Source organism: Ursus americanus, chromosome 4 (assembly GCF_024610735.1).
Source record: "Ursus americanus isolate L20-20 chromosome 4, mUrsAme1.1.p, whole genome shotgun sequence".
Lineage (NCBI taxonomy): Eukaryota > Metazoa > Chordata > Mammalia > Carnivora > Ursidae > Ursus > Ursus americanus.
In genome coordinates this window covers 70,140,080-70,167,090 of record NC_142130.1, presented here as the reverse complement: position 1 = coordinate 70,167,090, position 27,011 = coordinate 70,140,080, and the positions used below count along the sequence as shown (strand labels likewise).

At 36.3% G+C, this 27,011-nt stretch overlaps 1 long non-coding RNA gene across 1 annotated transcript in view; it reads right to left on the bottom strand.

Moving 5' to 3' along the window:
• The window catches only part of LOC123784343 (uncharacterized), a 309,802-nt gene that overhangs the window by 45,554 nt on the left and 237,237 nt on the right, over nt 1–27,011 (bottom strand). The window contains exon 4 of the long non-coding RNA XR_006777431.2: nt 18,678–18,764. This is a non-coding gene — a long non-coding RNA (uncharacterized LOC123784343). The remainder of the gene's footprint in view (nt 1–18,677; nt 18,765–27,011) is intronic.

Sequence of the window (27,011 nt, the reverse complement as noted above, 5' to 3'; positions counted from 1 at the left end):
AGTGTGTTGTAAATGGATAAACTTCACCACATGGGATGATTTAAACTGATTTGAGATCCGGTCTGGGCACTACAAAGGGAAAGTTGTCAATTACCCTAGTAAATTTCAGCCATGTGGAGTCAAACTCGATAAGTTATTCCTCTCCTACGCTCTCTGTCTCTTCTCCCGCAAGTGGAAGCATCAATTAATGGCTGAAAACTTGCCATTTTGCTTCATGTAATTTATACAAGTCTTTATTTTATTCTAGTAAATTTAGACTCAGTTAAACATGCAAAATATAGAAAAAAAATATGTTTAAATAACTTCAAGAAAATTGAATAAGTTCCCAAATATTATTAAGGGAAATTGAAATTGAAGATAATTATTAAACCTTAAAATTGAAGTAGATCTAACACATGACTGCTTTGACTGAGCATTTGGTTTTCCTCCAGTTACTCTGCAGTTATACAGTTCGATCTTGTAAAACTCGCCAGTATTGATCTGCCTTCATTTATCTTTAATACATACGTGTTGACTACTTTCTAATGGAAGAGCGCTATATTGCTATTATGGACACTTACTAATTCTTTAGTAAAAACTTTTAAATCTGAGAAGTGGTTATTAGAGCTAAGGAGCCTCACTTTGAAGATGGATTTTCTTTAACATAAATAATGTGATAACACTTCAATATAGTTAATTTAAAATGGCTTAACGAGTAGAACAAGTCATATTTAATCAACAACATAGTAAATGTAATCTAAATTAATATTTTAAATTTGGGAGGCGCACACTTTTATGAATAATAAGACACGAAAGCATTCTAATTAAAAATTAAACACTGGAAAGAAACTTAACCTTGGTTACATCTGGTTGCTATATAGGAGAGATAAATATTTAACACAAATTAAACTATGTGTGGTATTTTTGAAGCTAAATATTTGCCTTTTATTTAGGATGACCACATACATGCTTTTCGTACTTTAGCTACTGAATGTTTATGCAAAATGCCAACAGATGCAGTAGCAATCAAGTCTAATGGAAATAAAAGTTGGAAAAGAAATTAAACTTTCTTTGAAGGGGGGAGTGATTTTTATATGAAGTGTAGCAAAGCAAGCTAATCTTACCATGTTTGAATGCAAATTTTATTGAGACAAATCAAAGGCAATGAAAGGCAGACATAATAGTTTCATTCTATTTTAAACTACTTTATTGGCTTCAGCTGCTGTTTTTGAATGAAGCCAGTCTCTTACACTTTATTGACAATAGTTTATACCCAATCTTCCACTAAGGGAGAGAAAGTTCACTAACCTGAAGAACCAACCCTACCATCACCTTTTCTTGCCAATTAGTAAAATAATGAAAGAGGGACTCTGTTAAAATTTCTGTTTGCATATTTTTAGTTAAAAAATTGAAAACGAGTGTTTTACAGGAATTACGGAAGCACTAACTAAATATATATGGTTCCTGAGATGCTCTTAAATGTTGCATCCATAATTTTCAGTTGGGTGGGGAGAGCTGTTCATCTAAGGGTAATTCGGACGGGGTGCTTTTAAAATTTGCACAATGAGCTAAAATCAGGCCCTAGATGGACAAGGTTCTAGAATTTCACACGTCCTTGTAATAAAATATTGTGACTCTTATTTCAAAGATAGATTTATAGGCTTGTATGTAACTTAGGTTTCTCAAATTTCACATGAATATCCAAAACCAGATTAAAATGCGTATGGTTTTCTGTATGGGAAGTAAAACAGCTTCGGATGTACCAGCTTCTTGTATCTGCTTTTACTAAAAGCTAAATCACATAATCCATAGTTAGAGGCCTCTGACGCTTAGGAAGTATCTTTACTGTTCTTTGTAAGACAGCTTCCAGGCCCATAGCATAATTTAAAAACAATCTAGGTAATTGACAGAGAAAGAGATCCCCATGTCATATCTTAGACAACCATTTGGCTGACAAGTACTCTAACATGACTGAATTCTTCCAGTAACGCATTAATTCACTGCATAAAGAACTGATACAATTCGTGTTGAGCTAGTTTGAACTAGGGAGGCAAGTTTGTCTAATCCTTGGCATACATATATTTCAAATATATGGGATTACAAAGTACTGCACCTGAATCAGACAATGTAATGTTATCAAATATTACTAGTTTTGAGCCCTATCTTTAACTTAGAAAGTAATCTCCACATATAAACTAAAACAGCTAACTTAAAAGTTATAGGAATATGATAGAAAATCCATGTTTACCTCAGAAGCAAGCAAATAAAAAAATACTATTGCTCAGTGTTGTTTGACTTAAACTATTTCCTGCTTAAAATTCAGAAGTTTCTCTTAGTAGGTTTCTGTGCTCAGTATTCTTATAATGCAGCACAACTGTTTTGATATAAATCAGAAAGCATAAATGGCTCTTCTTTCATCCATCCACTTGAAAATGTCTTCACAAAAATAGCCTTTAACTGTTACAAAACTTGGTTTTTATATTCCCAAGAGGAACCCCATTTTCTATCTGAAGAACATTGGGATTATTATTTCATAGGAAAGCAATCATTATGGTGCCTTTAGCACCTGTGACTGATTTTCTCCGTTTACATGTTCCTACACATCGTTAATCCTTCCCTTGTGTACTGAAAGGCATATGGCATTAGTCAGCAGTGAATTAAAGATCTTCTGTTTGCTTCAAAGATAACTTTGAGGCCCTATATTCATGATGTAGAAAGTGCATGATTATTCATTTTTAAAGCCTGCTGTGTAATTTACCTAAGGTTATTTTTCAAATTAAAACATTAAAATACATAGAACAAAAGATAGGAAATAAAGTTAACTCTTACATAGCTGTATAATAACAAAGGATTTCCACCTTCCATTATTGAAATGATTCTCAATAAAGTATAATTCATGTAAGAATCGGTACATTTTATCAAATACATAGTCTATTTGGCCCATTTTTGCGTTTGATAGAGTCACCAAAAAAGATAATAAAAAAACACAAAAATATTTGTGCTGACATCCCATATAAAAATAACATAGAAAAACAATTTCGGAAATCTAAGAATACCTTTAGAACATCTATGGATGGTCAAGAAGTTTCCAAATACTCTATGTTCAATAGCGTGCAAAAAGTTTTCTTGATCCCAGTTAACTCATAATGCTTAGGAATCCCAAGCTAAACTTTCCTCTGGGTATTTCTTGATCTTTTTATGTAGTCTTTTAGCTCTATTACTACTTATCTGCCCCAACTCTGGTGAAACGTATAAGAAATCTGTCTCAAGTATCAAGCAAATGACTTCTTGGTACTTTTTTAATTTTCATTTCTGTGCAATGATTTTTACAGCTCATGGAGCTGGAACCCATGTTAAGACTTGGTCAGCTATTTTCATTTGTTTGTAGCAAAAAGGGCCAGAAGCCATATTGAGGATAGCCAAACAATGCACTACATTTAAGAGTTCAGGTGAGAAAATCAGATTAGCAACTATAAAGAAATCAAGAGACCAGCCATCTTGTGCATTAAAATACAGGTGGAGAAACCACTAGAATTTAAGGTCTATGAAGGTAGGGATTTCCATCTGTTCTGCTCACTGTCATAACCAGAATAGAACAGAGTAAGCACCCAATGGACATTTGTTTAATGAATCAGTGATATGTACAGCACAAGAGCAAACAAAAGATAGAGCAGATAGTACCACAGAAGAGGAGGTAAGAGCAGAAAGGCCACTCACTAGAAATAAAACTGATCAGTGAATTACAAAGGAAGCAGGTATACAGACTGGAATCAGGAAAATCCCAACAGATGAGAGTGAGGCAGGCATTAAAAAACTTTACAATAAAGCTGACTTTTTTGGAGAACTTACTGTTGCTCTAAGTGTTTTTACATAGATCATCTCTCTTTGTCCCTCATGCTACAGACAGGAAAATAACTCACAAGAGGGCTCCATCTTGTCCAAGGTCTTGATCTTAGAAAATGGTAAACATTACATCAGAATCCAGGGTTTCTGCCCCCGAACACTTTGCTGTACTGCCTCCTTTTGGATTCTCTAAAGATTATAAATATTAAATAGGGCCTGGGAAAGCAAGCAGAACAATGGATGTACAAAACTAGGAAGAGAACTTGATTTTGAGCCAAATATCTAAGCCAGCCAGGAAAATTAATAAATTGGATTACTGTTTGGAGTTTAGCTGACCCAGGACTTCATGTTAAAGCGACATGGAAGCACATGGCAAGATACGAGCAGATTAGGATAGCAGGTTGTTTTTACCTTTTATGGCATGCATCATCCATTTTCATTTTCTTAGTTGAAAAATTTCCAATATATTTTTTAGCATCAAAACATTATACGATTACCAAAGATTAGTATTTTTGCTTTTGTACTTGACCTGCTGATTGGTGAAATATATATATCAAAACCCTCCTAAAAATAGTGTTTTGCTATGCATTTGAATTTTAAACTTTTAAGAGCATCTGTATAATTTGAGAAATGGAAAGCCATCCATTTAAAACATATTCCTTGTTTAATTAACAGGCATGCTGTTGGAGAATTTGGATTGTTGAACCATTGGATGAAATAAGATGGCCACTGAAATTTATCTGAAGAATAGATTTTAAGCTATTAGGGTCACTCCCATTTATTAAGATCTTAATTGTCTTTGCCTGTAGTAATTAGAGCCAGTTTTCTCAACCTTGATACTGTGGATATTTGGGGTAGGACAGTTCTTTGTTGTGGGAGGCTGCATTATAGGATGTCTAGCGGCATCCTTAGCCTCTATCTATTAGATGCCACGAGCAACAGCCCTTAAAAGTAAGGTGCTTAAGGTATAAAATTTAATGCCCTCTCAGGTCACATCCCACCTTGCTCTGGTCCCAGACCTGGCACATGTTTCAAATGTCTCCTTGGAGAGGTGGTAGGAAAATTCTACTCAGTGAAACACTGACTGAGAGGACTACCAACAGTTTTTAACAAGTACCTTACGAAATGCATAAATGGGCTCAATAATATGGAAATTCATCTTCATTCAAATAACAGTTTAAATATGTAGTACTTGCCATGAAAGGTTTTTCTACATGACTGTTCAGGGACTGTTGGAGGAGGTCATCCAAAGGATGTGACTGCCTGTTGACATGGGAGCTGGATTCAGGCAATTGGAGTGCTCCTTACACTCTCCCCTGTCCTTCGAATGTACCTTCCACCCATCATTCCCATAGTAGGAGCCATTTCAAAAATGCCCCCTTGAGAAAGTAATATGTTATTGAGACCACCTGAACCGAATATGTCACTGTACTCTGTTAAGGTCTCTATAAAAATTTTAAGATTCTGGCAGGCAGGTGGGAAGATCTATTCATCTTGCCACTACCCAAGGCAAGCCTCATACTTAAGTTCCCTTGCTTACTGAAATGGCCACCCACCAGTTGGGAGGGGCCTGCCTCTTTCTTTGGTGGTCTCTCCTAATGCTCCATGTATGGAGGACTGGGGAGCTCCCAAGGTGGTGAACTAACAGGGACCCAGGTTCTTTCCACACTAAGCCTTCACCATCTTCTAAAACCTCTTATTTTCTGTGACCAGTTGGTAGAAGGGGAGGAGAACATGGAAAAGGCAAACACACTTCTTAAAAGCTGCATCCCAGATGTAGGATACTTTGTCTCATGTCCCATTGGCTAGAACTCAGTCACATGCCTATGCCAAAGAAATCCAAGCAATGTTTTGTGTGCTCGAAATAAACAGGAAACATAGAGTTCATGAACAGCTTGTACATACACCCTAGAGAACACAGAGGCAATGTTTGTGAGGAGAGGAAAAGAGAGAAAAAGAAAGACATACTCCTCCAAAATTTGTCCTAATTCAAATCACATTGACCAAAAAAAAAAAAGTGAATAAATAAACTGAGACAAATTCACATAACTGGATACAATGTAACCATAAAAAGACATAAACTACACTAGTCATGACTGCAGGAATAAACCTTTGGAAACATATTAGGGCAACATTATAAGTCTTGGCAGACAACACACAATATTATAGAAAACTATAGAACTTCAAAACAAACAAAATGCAACAATAATACATACATCAGGCACATGATAAAACAATAATACATACATCAGGCACATGATAAAACTAGCAAATCTACAAAGCGGTGAACACGGAATGAAGAATAGTGGAGACAGTGGGAGTGGAACAGGAGAATGGCACAAAGGTAGATGCAAGTAATTGGAAATGGTCTAGTTTGGGGGTTGAGTGGTGGGTTCAATGTTACTGTTCATATTATCATTGTTTATAACTTACATATGGTATTGTTTATGTATTTAATAATGCATTACAATATAGAATATTAAAACAAAAAAATCAAAATAGAACAAGCACACTGGAATTTATTATTGAACATTATGTATTTACTGAGCATTTGCTGGTGGCAAATTTAACCAAATTGTTAAAGCTTTAAGACTTGCACTGCCAATTATTTCAGAAATCTTGAAGCAGGATGAAGCAGCTAATTAGACTGCTGTGAATTTCTGGTACTATATTTCATTTTTGCTTTAATTACTTTTGTTTTGTGATTTATTTTGATTATAACACATTAGTTTTAATATTAAGATTTATTAGTACACTATTTTGAATAACTTGGAATTGTTTTTCACTCTATTATACATTTAGAAATGTAATTTTATTATTTCAAGGAAGAGGTTTTACTTCAATATTTTAATTTTTAATGGGATTGAAGAGCAAGTAAGAGGAAAATACAGAAATGTGTTTATATTAAACCCTATATTAATAGGTTTTAATTAGATGAATAATATTAAAAAGAAAATTTTTTTAAAAAACCCTCTTTGGAGCATGTTGATAAAAAGTCTATCTGTGCACTATAGAGTTAATTCCTACTGGGGTGAAACACCTAGAAATAATCTTTGGAATCATAGGGAAAGGCAGTAATTTACCAAGATCAATGTTGTTTGGCCTGTGGGCCAGATAATGAACAGACCTTTATTACATTCAAATACTCTCCTGTGAACTCAACTTAGAGTCACAAAATCAGAAGATATCTAGACTTAGGACTCCTGCTACCACCTCAGAGCCCTGTTCTATGTAATTTCTAGCCTTCTGTCTGAGACTATCTAATTGGGGATCACAGAAACTGAGAAAATGCTGGGGCCAGGAAGAAAGGAAGAAGAGAAATTCACTTAACCTTCTTTTTCCCTTTTCTTTTCTAATATCATAAGGAATTCGTCTAGGTACCCATTTAAAGTGCAACATCAGAGAAACAGCTTTTAATCTAATTAAGAATGGGTGATTGATAAGACTATATTGGAGAACTATTTTTTTAAAGATTTATTTATTTACTTGTGAGAGAGAGAGACAGTAGGGTGAGGGGCAGAGGGAAAGAATCCTTAAGCAGACTCCCCACTGGAGTGTGGAGCCTGTCCTGGGGCCCAACATGGGGCTTGATCTCACGACCCATGAGATCATGATCTGAGCGAAAACCAAGTGTTGGACGCTCAACCCCCTAAGCCACCTAAGTGCCCCAGTGAGAAGTATCTTTAAAAAGATTTAACATGCTCATTTATATTCCCGTTTATATTTAGTTATCGTTTAGGTATGAGCATTCACAGAGACGCATATTGTTTAAACATCTTGTTTTGGCAAAAGTACATAAAAAATCTCAAGCAAATAAATTTGCTTGGGGATGGTCATGATATTTTGACAAGTTTAGGATGGATAAATATAAAACTGACGCAGAAACCATGATAGACATTGGTGTTTGCTTCATTATTGTCATGGAAATTTTGTATAAAAATACATTTGACAAGCTTTGTTATGTTTGGTGCAATTGAAAAAGTTGTTTGTGTAATTCCTTTGATGATTAACTGACTGGAGTTTTAATGATGCCATTGAAGAGAAAAACAATGAAGCATCATTCCTAACAACTGGTACCCGCAGCATAGAAAATGATTTTCACATTTGGCAAATTTACCTTGAATACAGCTGTTGGATGAACATAAAATTTGAATAGTTGGAAGAAAAATGAGATATGGAGCCTGGCATTTATAATGAATTATCAAATGTGAGTAATTGTACTCAGTTGAACCAAAACACTGAACTTTTAGAAGCTGACTCATCACTTTAATAATTTCTTTTTAAAAGCCATTTTATGCCTATAAATCCACAAAACATCAAAGTGCTAGCATGATCAGTGCTATTTCTTTCACTATATGGGGAAGGAGTGAACTTTAAAGTTAATTTTCCCAGAAAAATATTTTTCTCCATAATATAGTGATTACCACACTCTTGATTCTCTCTGCCTGTTCATGATTTGGCTCTATGAGGTAACAACTGCACAATTATACAGCAGTTCTTCAAGCAAAATTTGGTTCCCAGAAACAAGAAATGTGCCAAAGAAAAAGACCCTGAGAATATCTGCAGGATGAAACGGGATGTAGAAGGAAAATCTTGATCTTTACCTTTACTAATGTCCTAGTCGTTCAGGGCCAATTATCCAGAGCCCAAGATCTGTGAACTTAAACTCAGTTGGCATAACTCTCTCTATCAGGGATAATCATGGTGTCATGTTTTATCATAGCTAGAGGGGAAAATATCATTAATACTTACTATCATGTCAAAGAATTAATGGAATTTGCAAAATTACTGCCTTTTTCCAGAATTTACAATAAGACAAAGGAGTCTTTTTGATGTGGCTTTTTAATTTTGATTTCCTCTTTATAAATAGTGTTTATTGGAACAAATAAGCTCCATTAAATGGCAAGAAGGAAAATACAGGTTTGGGTCATCCAAACCTTTATAACTTGTTTTCTTGGTCAGGAACATTATGACATAGAAAAAGTTTAGCACTTAGGGACCAAAATAATACATAGAAATTGCAACCACATTGGGTGAATTTAAGATTAGGGCATCAGCAAACCAGGCTGTGAAGCATTTTGACTTTTCAGGGTCATATTAGAAAGTTGTAGTTGGTGTTAGGAGACATAAGACTACTTGTTGGTTGGCAAAGATTTGCCAAGAAAACTCAAGCCTGTTGAGCCTTGTAAAATTTGTGTTGCATTTTTAAAGTTTTACTGCATCTGTTTTTATATTTAGTTAATTGGGTTTTTAAAAAATTCTGCATGTTTTAATGCATATTAATTAAATCATACTACAAATATTCTTCAGAAGCATGAATTTTTTAAGCTAATTGTCCCTGCGATTGTCCCACATTGGTCCTTTTAGCTGTGATTCATGATTCTCTCTGCTGCATAGTATCTCATTACCTGGATACATCAAAATTTATTTACCATTCTTCTGCTTATAGATGTTTGAATGTGTCTGGTTATTTTCCTAATGTAAACAATGCTATTTGAACATTCTCCTACCTTTTTTCCTGGTTATTTACAGAAGTTTACCTGGTGCAGTGGCTTTCAATAATGTTTAACCATGACACAGAATATGAAATTTGTTTTACGTACTAAGTAAACAAAATTTTCCCCAAACAACAAAAATAATTCTTATTTGGTGCAGTCTCATATTTTCTATTCTGTTGTATTATATTTATCATCTATCATATATTCTTTTAGTTTGTAAATCTTTTGGTCACCTGAGAATCATGACCATAAGATCATGACAATTAATGTTCAAGTTCATCTGATTTGGCAAATGAACCCAATTGAAGACTCGATTACTATTAAATGAATGTCTCTGAGATTCCTCTTTCACAGAGTTTGGGTCTTAGAGGACTAAATTTGTCCATGTAAACCATTGGTGTATCAAAATCCCTCTTCTCTGCCTTGCCTGCCTTCAAGCAGAATGAATTCTTTTCTTGCTCCTCTTCCAAAGTAATACATATCCTGTGATCTATCCTCCCCTACAATGGAATGGGAGTTGAGGAAGAGGCTGACGCTCTGAAATTCTAACTGCAACCAGGTACACAAATTCAGCTTGGAGGAAGTACCATATCCCTGCAGTATTTCTAATCTAGTTTTACCAATAATGTATCCTTAGATTTTCATTTGGCTTCTCATGTCTGCTTTCAGTTGACTGGATTTAAAATGGTTGCAAATTCCTTGGCATTCCTTTCATTGGTGTTGGTGTCTATATCCCCTTCCCTAGGAACTGAGTGGGGAAGTGATGCTATATGACTTCTAAGGCTACAGCATAACAATGACATGTGCCTTCTACTTGGTTCTTTTTGGACATTCACTCTCCAGAGGCTTCCTCTTGGGTATCTCAGAACCCCATTGCCATGATGGGAGAAAACCAAACCACTAGGGAGAGACCATATGAGAGTATGTAGTTGACAGTACAGCTGAGATGAGGTTTAAGTTCTCTTTTCCCAGGCACCAGACATGTGAGTGAAGAAGACTCCAGAATAATCTAGCACCAAAGTATTTGAGTGACCCCCATCCATTTGAGTCTCTTCAGCTAAGGCTCCAGAATTGTGGAGCAGAGACCCGACATACTTGCTGGACACTATCTTGACACACAGAACCTAGGAACATATCAGATGGTGGTTGTTTTAAGCCACTAAGTTAGGGATGGTTTATTTAACAGAAATGATGACTGGAATAATTGGAGAAAAGAAGGTGTAGAAGAGGGGAAATAAAAAAAGCTTTCTTCTAGTCTCCAACAATATGTTCAGGCAACAGATGAGTCACACAAAGGAAAAAGACAATTCTTGGGAAAGGGAACTCTCAGGTATGTATATCATTTTTAAGAGTTCTTCAAGGTTTATCTGGATCTAACCAGTCAGGATAGTTTACTAGCAAGTAAGCCCCTAATATTTATAAACAGCTATTAGAGGGAGTTTGAAATGGCTTTAGGACTGCGATTTTGGATGACTAAGGCCAGGTCGTAATAAATATCACCCACCTGGCCAGTTCTGTCTGTAGCTTGGAATGCAAATATATGTAGGATAAAAATGATAAATACATATAAAATATACATGCACACTATACATACACACACACCTATTTAGAGGAAAAAGCAAATGACTCCAACCCCCCCCCCAATTCATATCAAGGTTTGGATTTAGTAATAGATACTCGTCTTCTGATAATCCTGGATTTAGTGCAAACCACACACCATCCCTTATACTGTCTACATTGATATCTGTATTTCTGAACAATAACAATTAGCATCTATTTGAATTGAAGATCCAAGATAATTAAATATTTATTTTTTTATTATATGTTACCAAGAACATATGTTAAAACCTAAACATTTCATAAACAAGGACGAAACAAAAAGCAGTAAGGTGAGAAGCTGAGGTCATAGAAACCATATTATTCCCATAATTTTATAATTAAAGCTTTCCCCCTTTTTATGACAGCATATAGGTTGCAAAATTTATTTTGGAATTTTTATATATATACTCTATGCCATTTTAGTGCCTAATTTATATCCTTGGGGGAAAAAAATTGACTTTATCTCTGTACTGGTTATTAGGACTCTCAGTTTCAAATAATAGGTATTTACAGGCACTAGTTTAAGCAAGTTTTACTATGGTACAAGAATATCTTAGATAACTGAAAAGTAGGTATACATTTAGCTCTTAGGAATTGCCTGGGAATGGGAACTAGAAGGTTTAGTGCCTGCTTCAATTTCCTCTCTCTCAAAGATAAGCTTATTCTTATTTTTCTGACCATGTAACATGTCAAAACAAAATAAAAAAGAAGAAAAAAAAAAAGAACACAAAACTAAACCAAAAACCCTCGGATGCTGATGAATCCTGAGTGGACATGTTGCACCCTGCAGTTGATTTTTCTTTCACAATCCCAATGTTAAATTCCTAGGGAGTGAGCCGTGAATATCTTGGCTAAGTGATCATCTTTAGGGAATAGAATATGATGGTTCTGCCTTGGGTGGTGAGAGGACAACGTCCTGTTGTGCAAACTATCCATCCAGACTGACCCTGGCAGGGCTGTGACAGGAAAGGAAAGGCAGGCCCCAAACAAAGATGGCGTGCAGAGTGCAGAGATGGGGCCAAATTCCCTCCCCAGAGGAAGCCATTATGAATATAAAGACTTTATTTGAAAACTCTAGAATGATTTACTAGAGAAACCAACAAGTTAAACAAGAGTCTTGTCCCCCTATGCTAGGCATCTACCAGTTATACTGATCCATTCGAGAAGACTCAGAATAAAAGATGTGTCTGTATTGTCTTGCCACATCCTATTCGCTTTCCACCGGCTATGTAGTTAACAGAGAATTACTGCCTAGCAGTTTATGCAGTGACCAACAGGAGAACCCCACATATGAGGGACACACCATCCTAGACTGTGGTGGCCAACCCTTCAAGGTACTCCTCAAGATGAACTCGAATTGAAATTGTTCACAGTGACATTAGAACAATTAGACAGCTTTCACATCGACATTCAGCTTAGGTTAGCAGGTTCAGCAGAAGCAGCTAGGTACCCAAGAGGTAGAAGTATTTCCCTAGAGTCCAGACAGTACCTGTCTCTGCAGAAATGACCAGTAGAACAGTAAAACTATGGCCAGTCCAACAGAGCCAGGGTTGCATGAGGAACAGTAAAAAGTTATATTTTAGGTCTGGAATGACTTCTAAGATTACCTCCTATTTTTCTAAACATTCCTGTATATTGTAAAAATAAGCCTTGACTATTGGAAGGTAACTAATGTGATCTAATGTGCTTCTATACCATGGAACTTTAAAATGCCTAACTGATACACTTCTCAGGATACAAACAGTACTACTGACACTGAGCGAGACCAAAATGATTTTAAAGTTTTTTGTTAGGGGCGCCTGGATGGCTCAGCCAGTTAAGTGTCTGCCTTTGGCTCAGGTCATGATCCCAGAGCCCTGGGATAGAGCCCCACATGAGGCTCCTTGCTCAGTGGGGAGTCTGCTTGTCCCGCTGTTTGCCTCTCCCCCAGCTTGTGCTCTCTCTCTGACAAATAAATAAAATCTTTAAGAAAAAATAAAACAAGGGTTTTTTTGTTTGTTTGTTTGTTTTTGTTTTTAGAGAGAAAGAGAGAGTGGTGGGGGGGGGTGGGAGGAAGGGGCAGTGGGAATCTTAAGCAGGCTCCATGCCCAGCGTGGAGCCCAACAGATGCAAGGCTTCATCTTGAGACTCTGAGATCATGATCTGAGCCAAAATCAAGAGTCAGATGCTTTACCAAGTGGGCCATCCAGGTGTTCTGGAGACCGAAATGATTTTACAGTATATAATTTTGCAGAATGTTTTCTTAGTAGTAATAACGAGAAAAAGTAATAGTAATAACAATGACAATGGTACTAGCTACTTTTTATTGAGTGCTACGTTCCAGTGGAGAGCACTTTACAGGTATTATCTTAATCTTAGCAACACAATTTTCCTATAATGTAAGTGTAACTGTTTTCACTTGCATCTTGCAATCATGAATCAGGCTCAGAGAGGTCAAGTTTCCAAAGATCCCATAGCCAGAAAATGATAAAGCCAAAAATGTGACTACAGAATGTGAGCACTTAACCACTTTGCTAAACTGCTTCCCCCAAGGGATTTAAAAAATACATACAGTATTGAGAACAGATTGCAATTTTATTTTGAGAAACAGAGTAAAGTTCAATATACAGACACTCACATAGAAGACTCCCAGTAGCAAATGTGTGGTAACCTTTCTCCATATTTTCTGAAATATTTGTCCTTAGATACTAATCCTAAAGTTTTTCAACATCTGGTTGAAATTATGCATTTTGCTCTATCTATAAAACTGTAAAATGTTATGTCATTAGCACCAAGCAAACATGTGTTCTTCATTATGTTTTATTCTATTCATATTGAAATAGTTATTAAAATAACATGACACAGTTTCTCTATTCTCTTTATTTGTGCTATTTTAGTAGCAAATAAAGTGTTTTGCTGTTAGCATAAAAATCCACATTGAAAATTTTGGAAAACTTTTTTTTTATTTTGTTTTTGCAAATTATCAACTGTGATACAATATTAAAATGTTGTAACCCAGAGTTATTAAAAACAAGTCCCACTCCAGTAATGCTATACTTCCAACTGTAATGAATTATTGTTTAAGAAAAATTGGAAAGCTTTTTAAGAAATAGCTTGTCTCTATTGCCATTTTAGAAATCTTAACACTGTGGGTCACCTCTTTTTTTTTCTGATGAAAATTTTCCTTTTTTGATTTTTTTTTTGGATATTCTATTCTGGTCCATTTACCTCTCTGACTGCTCCTTTCACTCCTTCTATCTTAGCACAGCTGTCTTCCAAAGCACAGATTTTTGCTATTTTATATTCATCCAGGAAAACAAGAGGTGTTACTGTGACTTCATCATTTGCATGTGAACCTAAGGAATATGGTCCTGCACTGACATTTCCGGGATTCAATTCTCTCTCCTGTTACTGGATACCTGACAAAGGGTGGGATATCCACCATCTTCATACATCAGTTTCTTTATCTGTAAAATTTGGAGAATCATCATATTTTGCCCAGAGGGATGCTTAAAAGGATTAAAATGAGATAATGTGAGTAAAATGTATGGTGCATTGTAAGCACTTAATCAACAAGGACTGTTTACTGGATCCCTGACTTCTCAATCATACTCCAATTCCATATTTCTCTCTCCCCAACCCCACTCCAGACAAAATACTTAGTAGTGGGGAATAAAGACTCAGTTGGGAATAAAGATAATAAGAGTTGATAAAAATATTTTAGGAAGAGTAGTGAAGTGATGTTTGGGGCCTTTGGGCAGGAATACCTGACAGATGGCTGCTGTGGTAATTCAGCCATGAAATGGGGGGGGGGGTCTGAACTGAGGGGATGTTAACAGACGTGGATGCAATGATCTTTTAGAAATGGAGCTTTTATGACTTTAAGACCGATTGCATGTGTAGGATAAGGAGAGAATAAATAAGTAGGATTATTTCCAGTGGTTGGAATACTGTTTAACATTCCTTAGTACAGACAAGGGAGATTGTTGAGAGAGGCAATGAGGGCAGGAGTAGAAGGGGTGTTAAATTTAGTTTTGGACATTCTAAGGATGAACCTTCTATAGGAAATCCAGGTATAGCCACTCATCAATGCACACACACACACACACACACACACACACATGCATTTACACACACACACATATGCATACAAATAAATACTATATGTGCATATATGTTATATACGAGTTCTAAAGTATATGTATCTAAAACTCTGTATATACAGTATTCTAAAATTCTTTCCTGTGTGAGGTATAAACATACATTTATCACTTATTAGTACATGGATATGCATAAGATCACATAGTACAGAATTTGGAGAGTGAAAAGAAAACTGAACCAAGAAAAGGAAAGATCATAAAAAGATCATTGTGTTTTGGATTTCTAGATTGAAAAATAAAATAATGTTATAATTTTTGAGATGTCAAGAGAGAAATATAATGAATTAAAGACTAGAGACTGGGCTGGAGAAAACTTTGGCAGAAAGAAACAGGAAGCATATATAAATAGATTTTTTGGGTTCTATAACATTTTCCTCAATTATATGAAAGTAAACAAACTCCATTTGATCCACTAGGATACACTGCAGTGCATAACCCCTTTTACCAATGATCTGAGACCTGGATTCTTGAATGAAATAGATGCCTATAGCTACTCATTCTTTCTTTCTGGACTTTATTTTGAATATCCATTTCTTTTTAAAAAAAATGTTTATTTTATTGAAATTCAATTAATTAACATGGTGTTTTATTGGTTTCAGAGGTAGAGTTCAGTGATGAATTTCCATTTCTTAATAGGGACTTGCAACTCTAGTTTGTGTTAATAATTCAGCAATTATGTCTATCTTTTGTTAGAACTCTGTTGTTTTGGGATTTATTCTGAAAATAAATGGCCTAGCATGTTTTCATTTTAGTTTGGGTAGGAAAATAAAAAGCAAACACCACAGTGAATGGGTTCTTTGAAATTCTAAAGCATTTAATGTTCATGCCCCTGTGCTCTGAAGACTGTAAAGATGAAATACTGATGAAAAAACTTGGCAATATTTTGCAAACCATGGAAAGAAGTTAGCCAATCACTTTAGGGCTCAAATAATATCTTCAAAATTTCGTTTTGTCTTTATGTTTCAGGTCAAGTCCCTTTATTAACATTATTATCTTTAATTCTACACTTAAGAGACTTGCATTGAACTTACTCATACTTGTGGTTTTTCTTCATCCTTCTAAAAAAAAATATTTCTTTATTTACTTTTGAGAGGGAGAGAGAGAGAGAAAGAAATTGCACATGCAGTGGGAGGGGCAGAGCGAGAGAATCTTCAAGCAAGCTCCATGCTGAGCTTGAAGCCTGATGGGGGTTTGATCCCAGGACCCATGAAATCATGACCTGAGCCAAAACCAGGAGTCAGACACTCAACCAACTGGGCCACTCAGGAGCCCCTTCTTCACCCTTTATTAATGCTATTTTAACTTTGGTAGCTCTGCGCCCTAAACAGGTCCAGAAAGAAAAATAATTGAAGGCAAACAAGCATTATGTGTCTTCTAGAACACTTTCCCCGGAAGTATGAATAGGCCTAATAGCCCTTGTACTTAATGTTAAACCCGCATTTAGGCAATTGTGAACAGGAAAATGAAATGTATTTTAATATTCTGAATAATGCTAGATCTGAACAATTCAGTTAACTACGTTTGTAAAGTTCTCTATATTTAATTCATTTAAAGACAGGTAGCATATATATATATATATATATATGTTTTATATAATGTACTATATACAGTGTATGTATTTATATGCATGGTTCATCAAATTGGTTATTTTTGCTTTTGGGAATAATTATACTATTTCTTCATATAACTTATTCTAAGATTTCTTAGGATTAAATAATAGCTTTAAACAAGTTTAAGTGAGATGTTTTAAGAGTACTATCAGTTGAGTCAACAATATTTCCACCCCTTGCTAATGAAATTTCCTATAATGAACTAAAAATAAATAAATAAATTTGATAAATGATAGGTAGATCACGTTTTCAGATTTCCTTGAAGGTGGATTTCCATGCAACTGTGTTTCTTCCAAGTAGGTACAAGCACGTGGGCTCAGAAGGAGGACGTGAACAGCGCAAGGAAGCAAGTATACTCCGGGACGTGAGCTCTATTTGAAAGCATGGTGGCAGACACTTACTGCACAGATGCCTTCTTCATCTTTAGTACAACCGCATCTGTGCAGTTCCTATCATCCTAAGTGCCTACTACTATAATGAGCAGAGTTGGAGCTTACGTTAGAAGAGAAAAATATGATTTTCCTAATTTCTGTTGTTGCTGGATTTCTTTGAGATTCTTCTAGCTCTCTAATAAACTTCTTTCTACTTAAACTAGCTGGAGAGAGAAAACAAAGGACAGAGACCAATAATGAAAGAGGAACTTCTTTTGGCTAAAAACTACACTTGGATAAAAGGAGTAGCCCTAGTTGGTCCCTAGGGACATGACAGAGGGGTGGAGGAAGGACAAAGTCTAGAAGGAAGGAGAAGAGGACATAGAAGAAGAAAAGGAAAGGGTTGAGGGAAGCAATGGGGAGTCCATGCATCACAACAGCCTCAAAAATGTCTGTGAAACATTTCTAGACAATTCGCATTAACTGATGGTGGTGCTAAGAGCAGGCTGCTTTTCAGTTTGGAGTCACGTGCTATTAGACCTTATTTACAGCATCCAGATACCAACTGATCACTTCTATGCTCCACTATCTCCTAGAGTCAAATGTTTAGGCATCTTACCTGATTCACTATCCTGCCTCAGTGTCCCAGGACTCCCCAAGAATCCTACTCTTATTTGAACAACAGCAGTTCAAGTGTAACCAGATTTCCATCTGGGATAGTGTATCCTTTAAGTTTGATCCATTTCATATTTATTTTCTAAACACAGACCTCTTTGAGATTAATCTGTAGGTCCATAGCTCATCATGATTTCTTTTTCCTTAGGAAAATACTCTGCATTCATTATCTAGGCCATCCTATGGGGGGAGGGGTTGTTCTGAATCTTTAGCAGGTCTTTCCTCTTCCCCTGCAGCTATTTTAAATACCCGTTCTTTACAGGATCATCTCAGCCTCTCCTCCATGAAGCCTTTCAGGATTACTCCAGCAGGGACTCTGTATTTATTGAATTATACTTGTAGCAGCTATTGCCTGCACTTTTTTTTTTTTTTAGTATATATATAGGCTGCTTTTTTGTAGTTGTTTGGTTTTGTTTGTTTGTTTTTTAAGATTTTATTTATTTGAGAGAGACAGAACGAGTCACGGGAGGGGCAGAGGGAGAAGCAGACTCCCTGCCGAGCAGGGAGCCTGACGCAGGACTCTATCCCAGGACCCCGGAATCATGACCTGCGCCGGAGGCAGATGCTTCACTGACTGAGCCACCCAGGTGCCCTGCTTTTTGTTTTTTACTACTTCATTTTTTGACGTATCATCTGACTCAGTAGACTCTAAGCCCCAGAAGGGCAGAGACAAACAATATTTTGGTTTTCTTTGATGTACCAGCTTCACAAATAATGAATGAAATACAGTAACAATGACAAAATAATCAATCCACATGGACAGTGGTCATGATGATTGCAAACAAATAGACCAGAAGCATACTAAATTTGGGGCAACTGTATTGCCAAAGAAATCCCAAATATTCCTCTCAAGGAGGTCTGACAATTTACAAATAAAACTCTGGGCCTTTAAAACTGCAACAGGAGGAAGCAAGCTATGTGTTCAGTATAGCCCTCCAGAAGGGCACCCTGTTCGGTACTCACCTCAGATACAGTCAGGAGATCTTAGGCAAGGAAGATTCTCTCAGAGGTCAAAGTCAGGGCCTTGGAGGAAAATGAGCAGGTGATAACCTGTGCAAGAGATAAATCAGGGCCTATCAGATTGGCCAGTCAAGAAACAAATTCCACGGCCAAAGCCAGGCCTCAAGGCTATTTTTATTAGGTAGCATTTGACTACCCTGTATTTCTTATAATCCTCTTGTAGCATTTTAATCTACAGGTCACAAGAACCATCCCCAACATAATGTGCATGGATCTTCCTGTTACTCAGAGTTCCTGGGCCTTGAGGTCTAGGCAGAAATTCTGTGAGACCTTGGGGCTGTTTCCTTTGAGAGAAGGTTGTGTTTCTTCCATATATGGGGAAAAAAGGTGCATGTTGATGTTTGGGTGGGCAAATATGCAGCTGGTTTCCTGCCCAATATTCATTCTCCTTTTCTCGCCAGCACAACCCTGGGCATTGTGCCCAGATGAAGATAAAGATAGGGGAGCCGACTGAGATTTAAACAGATGTTGTGTGAAGATTCAAGATCAGGATTTTTTTTCCTGTTCCTGTGCATCTTCCTTTCTACTGCCTCAGATGAGAATATGATAGTGTGTTAAGAGTTCCCAAACCACCTTCAGAGCTGTTGATTGGCTAGAGGGACTCACAGGATCCAGGACTTCTGGTTTTCATGGTTATAGCAAAATGACATAACACAAAACTGGCAAAGGGAAGAGGTTCATGGGACAAAGTCTAGAGGAAACCAGTCTGAAGCTTCCAAGATTCTGCTTTCTGTGGGGCTGCACAGCATCTGCTTAATTTCTCTAGCAACAATTTGTGAAAACGTGTACAAAGTTTTTTACTATCAGGGAAGCTCACCTGTGTCTGAACCTACGTATCCAAGGCTTTCAATGGGGATTGGCCGCATGGACATACAACGCCTGCAGGACTTAACCGCAGTCCCTCCAGATCACCAAAGCAGGTGTTCACTCCTACTCACACTTGCACAATTTATCTAGAAAAACTGGTGCCACATGGTTAAAGGCTCCAAAGCCTACAAAGCCTACAAAGCACCTTTATCAGAATATCCAAGACCTCAATTGCTAGGAGTGGCCAAGGGCCAATCTTTTCACAGACATGCCCACTGTTGGGCCTGCTGTGCAAGGTTTGAGCAGTTCAGGCTGACTTAGTTAACTCTTTCTGGCACAGATGGCTGGTGCACTAGCAGCTGTCTTGTGATTTTGGGAGTGGAAACTAGAGCAAACTTAGATGTCTTCCTGGATCTACCCAGCCTGCCTGACTCTTCATTCTGTGTTTGTGCGTACGTGTGTATGTGTAAGAAAGAGAGTGACCTATCTTGTATTCCAAAGCTACTATTAATAGTCATCTCCATTACCATTGACCAAATCCAATTTTCAATTCTTAACTGAAACTAAAGTGAATGTTTATCTACTTCATTTCCTCAGTTTAAAAATTACAACTATAAATTGGCCTTTGAACAAGATTTTATTCCTTGATAGTTGTCACTGAGCTATAAATTAAAGACATATTTGAATTTTCTATGAAGCATTTCATCTGTATAATTCCTAATTCTCATTACCACTTGCTTTGAGTTGTGAGAAAACAGAACAAAAATATCAGGAGTTACTCTAATGGAATCTTGAAAAACACAATTTTGCGTTATGGACCAACATTGCCTTATGATGACTTCATGTAAGAGGTATAAACAATGATGTTTATATGATTCTGAATGCCCACATAGCCAGTGGTATCCACTTTATGTCCTTTTCCTCTCTTTCTCTATCTCCCCCTCTTCTTCGTTACATACTTGGAGTCCTTAGGTTCTGCTTCACTCAGAGAATTTTGATTACTACAACACTCACATGCCTGCATCACTTTCCCATCAATATCATTTGGATTTAAGGCAACTATAAAATGCAGGCTCCAATACAGAACCCAAATCCTGATTCTTATTCCTTAGACTCTGCTCTAGGAGTAGAATTATTCTGAGTTATCAGCTGAAACAACATCAGAAATAAATTGAGAAACAAAAGACGTGTGGATTCAGAAATTCCTCAGAGAGCTATCTTGATAGAATACTGAGAGGTTGCGAGCTACTTTAAACAATTTTCAAAGTGAAGTTTTTAAGAGCATATACATAATGGAAATAAAATAAAATAGCAATTCATTATATATAAATATATTAAATAATATCATATGTAATAACAATATATACAATAATTATAATACATACTATATATTATGAATAAGAGAAAGACATTATTTTATCTTAATGATGCTTATAATTTTAATGTCTACTGAAATATATTTTTTAAATGTTTATGGAGATTTTCTTCCTGAAAAACTTTTCTAATTTTTATCATCTTTCCTAATTCTCTTTAATTCAAATGTGCTTTCGAGCATAATCAAATTTGATTTTAGAGAATGGACAATAAAATTTCAAGAAAATGATGAAAAAGTAAAAATAACAGCTTTACACTATTAATTGAATATTATCCATAAAGTACTCTTTCTATTAATTCTTTTATTTTAAAACTCTACTGTGATGTAATGGAAAGAATACCATCTGTAAGTTTCAGAAATATTTTATCATTACAAAAAATCTAAAACAACAAAAAAGCCTCCTAGCTCTAAAAGTTATAAAAATTCCCCAAATATAAACGAATAAAAATGTAAAGAAACAAACAAGCAGAGCTTAGCAAAGAAAAGGTGCTCAATGAATAGTTTTGAATGAATGAAGGGCCAGGTGACCGAGACTTCGTACCTCTTGGTCTGTGTTACAGGCAAGTACTTCCTAGCTAGTTAGTAACCCAGGGCTAATATGGGAAACCTCAATATAGTTTATTAAACTCCACAAACGCGCGTTCAGTTTTCCACGTTGCTCCACAGATTGTGGACGTTAAATTTCTGAAAAATTTTATTATTTATTTATTTAAGATTTTAAAATTTATTTTGGGGGGGAGAGAGCAAGTGGGAGGAGGAGCAGAGGGAAAGGGACGAGCAGACGCCACACTGAGCAAGGAGCCCTATGTGGGGTTGGATCCCAGGACCCTGAGATCATGACCTGAGCCATCATCAAGAGTCAGTCAACCAACCAACCGAGACACCCACGTGCTCTTAAATTTCTGAAAAACTTCAAATAAAATCATGTCAGTGTCTCTCTGAATTGGTAACAAAGAGTTTTTAGCTTTTTCTTTTTTATGCCTCAAGCGTCTTCCTGAATTTTTATTCAACTCCTGATACAATTTTTGTTCTTCCACTCATACTTTTCCTTTAAATCAATGTACTTAGTTTAACCATGTTCGAAAAGATGGTTTAGACATCCTTCAAAAATGTAAAATCTGTATTTGAGCTACCTGTGTTCAATCATAACATTCAAAAAAAGTTTTATGCGGACTCCATGGCTGGCTTTGTGGACAGCTCAAGAAAAGCTGAAACTTAATGGGATAAAATGAAGCGCAGAATATGGCTTTCAGTCCTGAAACGGCCTGGTTCCTCAGTCTTAAGATGTAAAGGTCAAATTGTAATGTCATGCCAATATATTTTGTAAAGTATTCTGAGGGTACTGCATTTAGAGAAGCTAATTTGCATGACAAAAATTGTGACAAGAACCGAGTTTGGCACAAAAATCAATACATTCATGTGACAAGCACTGCAATAAATAATAGAAACGAACAACTGGGTGAATTTAGCCCAATTGTATTATAAATTAAAGTCAGACTAATATCTCACATTACTGGCTCTGAGCAGCATACCCCGAAAAATGCAGGAAATTATAAGTTGTTCATTGGATAATTTTAGTTTTTACTCATTCTCAAAAATAACAATTGAAAAACGTTTCCGACCTTCACCTTTATATATGAGGTATGATACCTGTGTGAATCTATAAATTGGCTCGATTTTACATAACACGAACATAATCGGGCCATAACGCGCATAATGAGAATTCACTCAGCATGGACATCACACTTCATCATGTAAACCCAGCAACACCTCTTCCCCTTGGGATCAGCTTTATTTTCATACTACATTTCACAAATAAGGAAACTGAGGCATGAAAATCATTAACTTATTTTTTGTAGGTCATGAGAAAAAAATCTGTGCCAGATATCAAATTATGATTCCTAGCTGCTGGAAGCAGGATTCAAGATCACTCAGTCTTTAATCTCCTGAATTTTTACTCCTTGGGTCATGTCACCATGGATATAATTGCTGATGCACACAGGCTAAGGGATTTTCTGTCAGGGAGATTTTCCCAATTACTCAAAAAGTCACAGCTATGAAAAACCAGCTTCAGTTCCAAGAATAGCATTGCGATGGCTAAGAGACAAATGGGCATGTCCACAAAGAAATGCATGTGCATTTTCAAAGTTAAAGGAAGTTAAGTATGTGAAAGAGAAAGCTCACATATAAACCTAGAGTAGTAAACTTTCTTCTTTGTGTAGATATGCAGTCACTATGACCTTGTCCATGGTCATCCTTAAACCTGGAACATTTAATCAACCATAGACATGACTACTGAATGTTTTGAATTATCTAGAACAATCTCAATTTAATATAATTACATTCTTTAAAAAAGATAGTTCATTGCCTATGCAAATACATGTGATTTATTAAAACGTAAATGCCTTTTTGAGATTTTCCATTTGCAGAAATCCATAAATATTAAAAATGTCATTGACAAACTTTACATCCAAATTTTAAGTGTATTATCAATGGAGAGTAATGAAGCCAGGGAAATTATATATTACATTTCCCAAACTCCCAAATACATTTTAATTGCTTTGGGTAAAATCAAAACAGCTTCAAAAAGAAAGGATAGCCATGTGAAAGGCAATTTTAGGAGGTATAGGTAGTAGGGCGAAAGAATTGCCTTGGTGATTCTTTTGGGAGATATTATGATAATTTTATTTAGCAGCTGCTGTCTCTTAAAATATGATATGATGTCAGAAATAATGAGTCCCTTGAATTCCCGAATGAGAACACTCACTGCGACATGCTACCAAAGATGGTTCTCTCCTGAATTTGAAAAAAAAAGTTCAGGGACACTGTCTGCCTTATTACTGGAAACAAGTTGAAATTCAGAAAAAATATTCATATATTTCTAAAGTTTATCCATGAACATGAATTTTTCCAGGAATATCTATACGTAGATGGGTATGGATGAATATGATTCACAGTATAGACATTTCATATATATTTGTATTACATATATAAATAAAATCATATATATATAAAATCTTATTTCTATCTGGCATATAGTGCATAGTAATTACACTTTGAATTTTTTATCCTATCATTAGGGACATTTAACAAAATAATAGCGATGGATGCTACTGCTGTTATTTGAGCTGAATTAAGAATATGAAGAGAGAAAGAAATAAGATCCTTAGCAAGAATTGCTGTTTTCTAACAAGGACTTGTTGTGTTTAATTCCTAATAAGTTCATCATCTAATCATCAGTAAATTTGAAGTCTTAACTGTAGCGATAGTCAGGAACAGACGCAGTATGGTAACCGCAAACTTGCTTATTTTGTGACTTACCAGTCTAAGGTTGGATTATTCATTTATCTACTCAGAATTTAATGAAATAAATCACTTTATTTTTCACTTGGTCAGTTACAGCTCCTTACTCCCCTATTCTTCTTAAACAATGTCATGACGCTATGAGATAATCTTGGTGGGGCTGCGTGAAAGCAATTAAAACCCCAGCAAGGGACTCAGTTACACTCATCCTCCAGATTCCACAACATATCTTCCTGTCACTTGGCTTTATAAATAAATAGAAAACATTGTCCTAACTGACACAAAGTCAACTTGATCAGAGTTCCATTGTGTCTCCCCTCTCATTCTCCATCTTCTCTTATTTCTCCTCCACCTCTTCTTTCCCTTCCTTTCAGTGATGCCCTGAGGCCCAGAGTTGCCAAGAGGTGGAAAGAGAAGCCATGTTAACAAGTGACAAGGTGGCGGGGGCAGAAGCAGGCCACATTCGAAGGAGAGTCCACTGCTCATCATGACATCTGCTTTCCTGACCCTGTTTCCCACACTTAGGCTGTGCAGCACCTCTTCTGTAGGTCATATTTCTTCCAATGAAATTTCGCCTTGTAAGCACATAGAATTACCTATTTTCTTGAGATTTTGCCTTCATTAAAAACCTACTTCTTTCCTACTCACCTCCTCATCTCTCTCTCTCTCTCTGTTTCTTTCATCTTGTTCTCTTTCAGATTTGGAAGCAAGCATCCCATTATGCAATTTGAATCAACTAATCTCCCCATGACTTCTGAAGTCCATGAATATTGAGCCTAGATAAGATTGTATTATGTTGTGCTAGTTAATACTTCTTAATACTTTGTCAGATGAAGACATGAATATTTGTTGAAAAGTAGCATACGATCATACAATGCTTAGAAAACACTGCATAGTTTTGTAACATTGTGTCCTTTACAAAAAAAAGTGCCAAGAATGGCCAGCAAACCCTGTACCAATGGATGAAAGATGACTCCAAACTTTGCTGTGAAAGAGAGAAGGCCAGGGGATAAACGCTCAGAGACGAAGACCCTTTGGTCTTTGCTCCTGCTTTTGTTGGTCCTTCAGGATAATCACAAATCTTTATCACTGTTCCTCAAGCACATGATGTGTGACAAGGGGTCTTACTGAAACTGGGAAGATCTGTTCATGGGAAAGATACGATATGCTAATTTGCACGTTCTATGAGTTCTGCTAAACATAGCATAAGGGACAATGCATACATCTCTTAGATAACAGGGCTGCTGTTTGGGCTAAAAAAGTTTTGGGAAGGCTACTCCTCTGGGCATTCCAACAGCAGAGTGGTCATGCAGGCCTCGGCATTCCAAAAGCCTACGCCCTTCTCTGAAACCTTCCATCACCCCCAGCGGCCTCTGTGTTTCATTTTAGCAAGCCAGGTATTATGGCTGATTTCATGCTCTACGTCAACCCCAACAAAAATGAATACACAAAATTATGATTAAGAAAATATTTGAATCTTCTTATAATGCATTGGGCTTTTACGTAGTTCCATTGTCCTTCCCTTCCCTTCCCTTCTCCCTTCCCTTCCCTTCCCTTCTCTTTCTTTTTTTATTTAATATTAGGTTTGCTCATGGGACTTGCTTCTAAATGTGAACAAGAATGATATGTGAAGAACCAGGCCTCAATTTGCCAAGCTGCCTTCTTAAGGATGACTTTGAAAGCTTCTCTCTTCGTATAAGAAGTCTGGCTCTTCATATAAACACAGTGAGTAAAGTCTCCTAATAACCTAAATTGGTTATGTGTGAGAGAGATAACATTTTGTAGGATTAAAATATTGATAATTTTTGAAGACTGAAGTAAGTATCCTATGTGTAAATACTTATACATTGGAGACATTAAGTAAATGCTCAATAAATGTCTTCTCATTCATAATCCAAGTAATATATTCCATTCCAAAGCAAGAAGAAACTTTAGATTTAGTTCTGGTCTTAAATACTTAAAAAAAAAAAAGTTTATCTATTTATTTAAGTGATAGAGACACAAAGAACGAGTGAGCCCAAGCAAGAGGAGGGGCAGGAGAGAAAATCTCAAGCGGACTCTGCACTGAGCACAGAGCCCTGAGCGGAGCTCTATCTCATGACCCTGAAATCGCTACCTGCACTACCTGAGATGAAACCAAGAGCCCGAGGCTCAACTCACTGCCCCTCCCATATGCCCCAGATTTTTTTAAAAAATTGAGCTGTAATTGGTGTTCTTTCATCAATGTCTTATAGCTTTCAGTATGTAGTTCTTTCACTTTCTTGATTAAATTTATTCCCAAGTATTTTGTTATTTTTTCATGCTATTACAATTGTGACTCCTTTCCTAATTTCTCTTTCAGATGGTTTATTGTTAGCATATAGAAACACAACTGCCTTTTGTATGTTAATTTAGTAATCTGCAAATTTACTGAATTCACTTATTAATTCTAAGACTGATTTTTGGTGGAGTCTTTGGGGATTTCTATTTATAAGATCATGTCATCTGTAGACAGAGACAATTTTACTCCTTCCTTTCCAATTTGGATATATTTTCTTTCTTTTCCTATTTAATTGCTCTAGCTAAAACTTTTAGGGCTATGTTAAATATAAGTGGCAAGAGTGGGCATCCTTGGGTTTTTTGTTTTTTTTTTCTTCCTGATCTTAGAGGAAAAGCTTTCAGCTTTTTACCATTGAGTGTGATGTCAGCTGTGGACCTGACATAAATGGCCTTATTATGTTGAGGTATGTTCCTTCTATACCCAGGTTGTTGGGAGTTTTTACAGTGAAAGGAAGTTGAATTTTATCAATTTT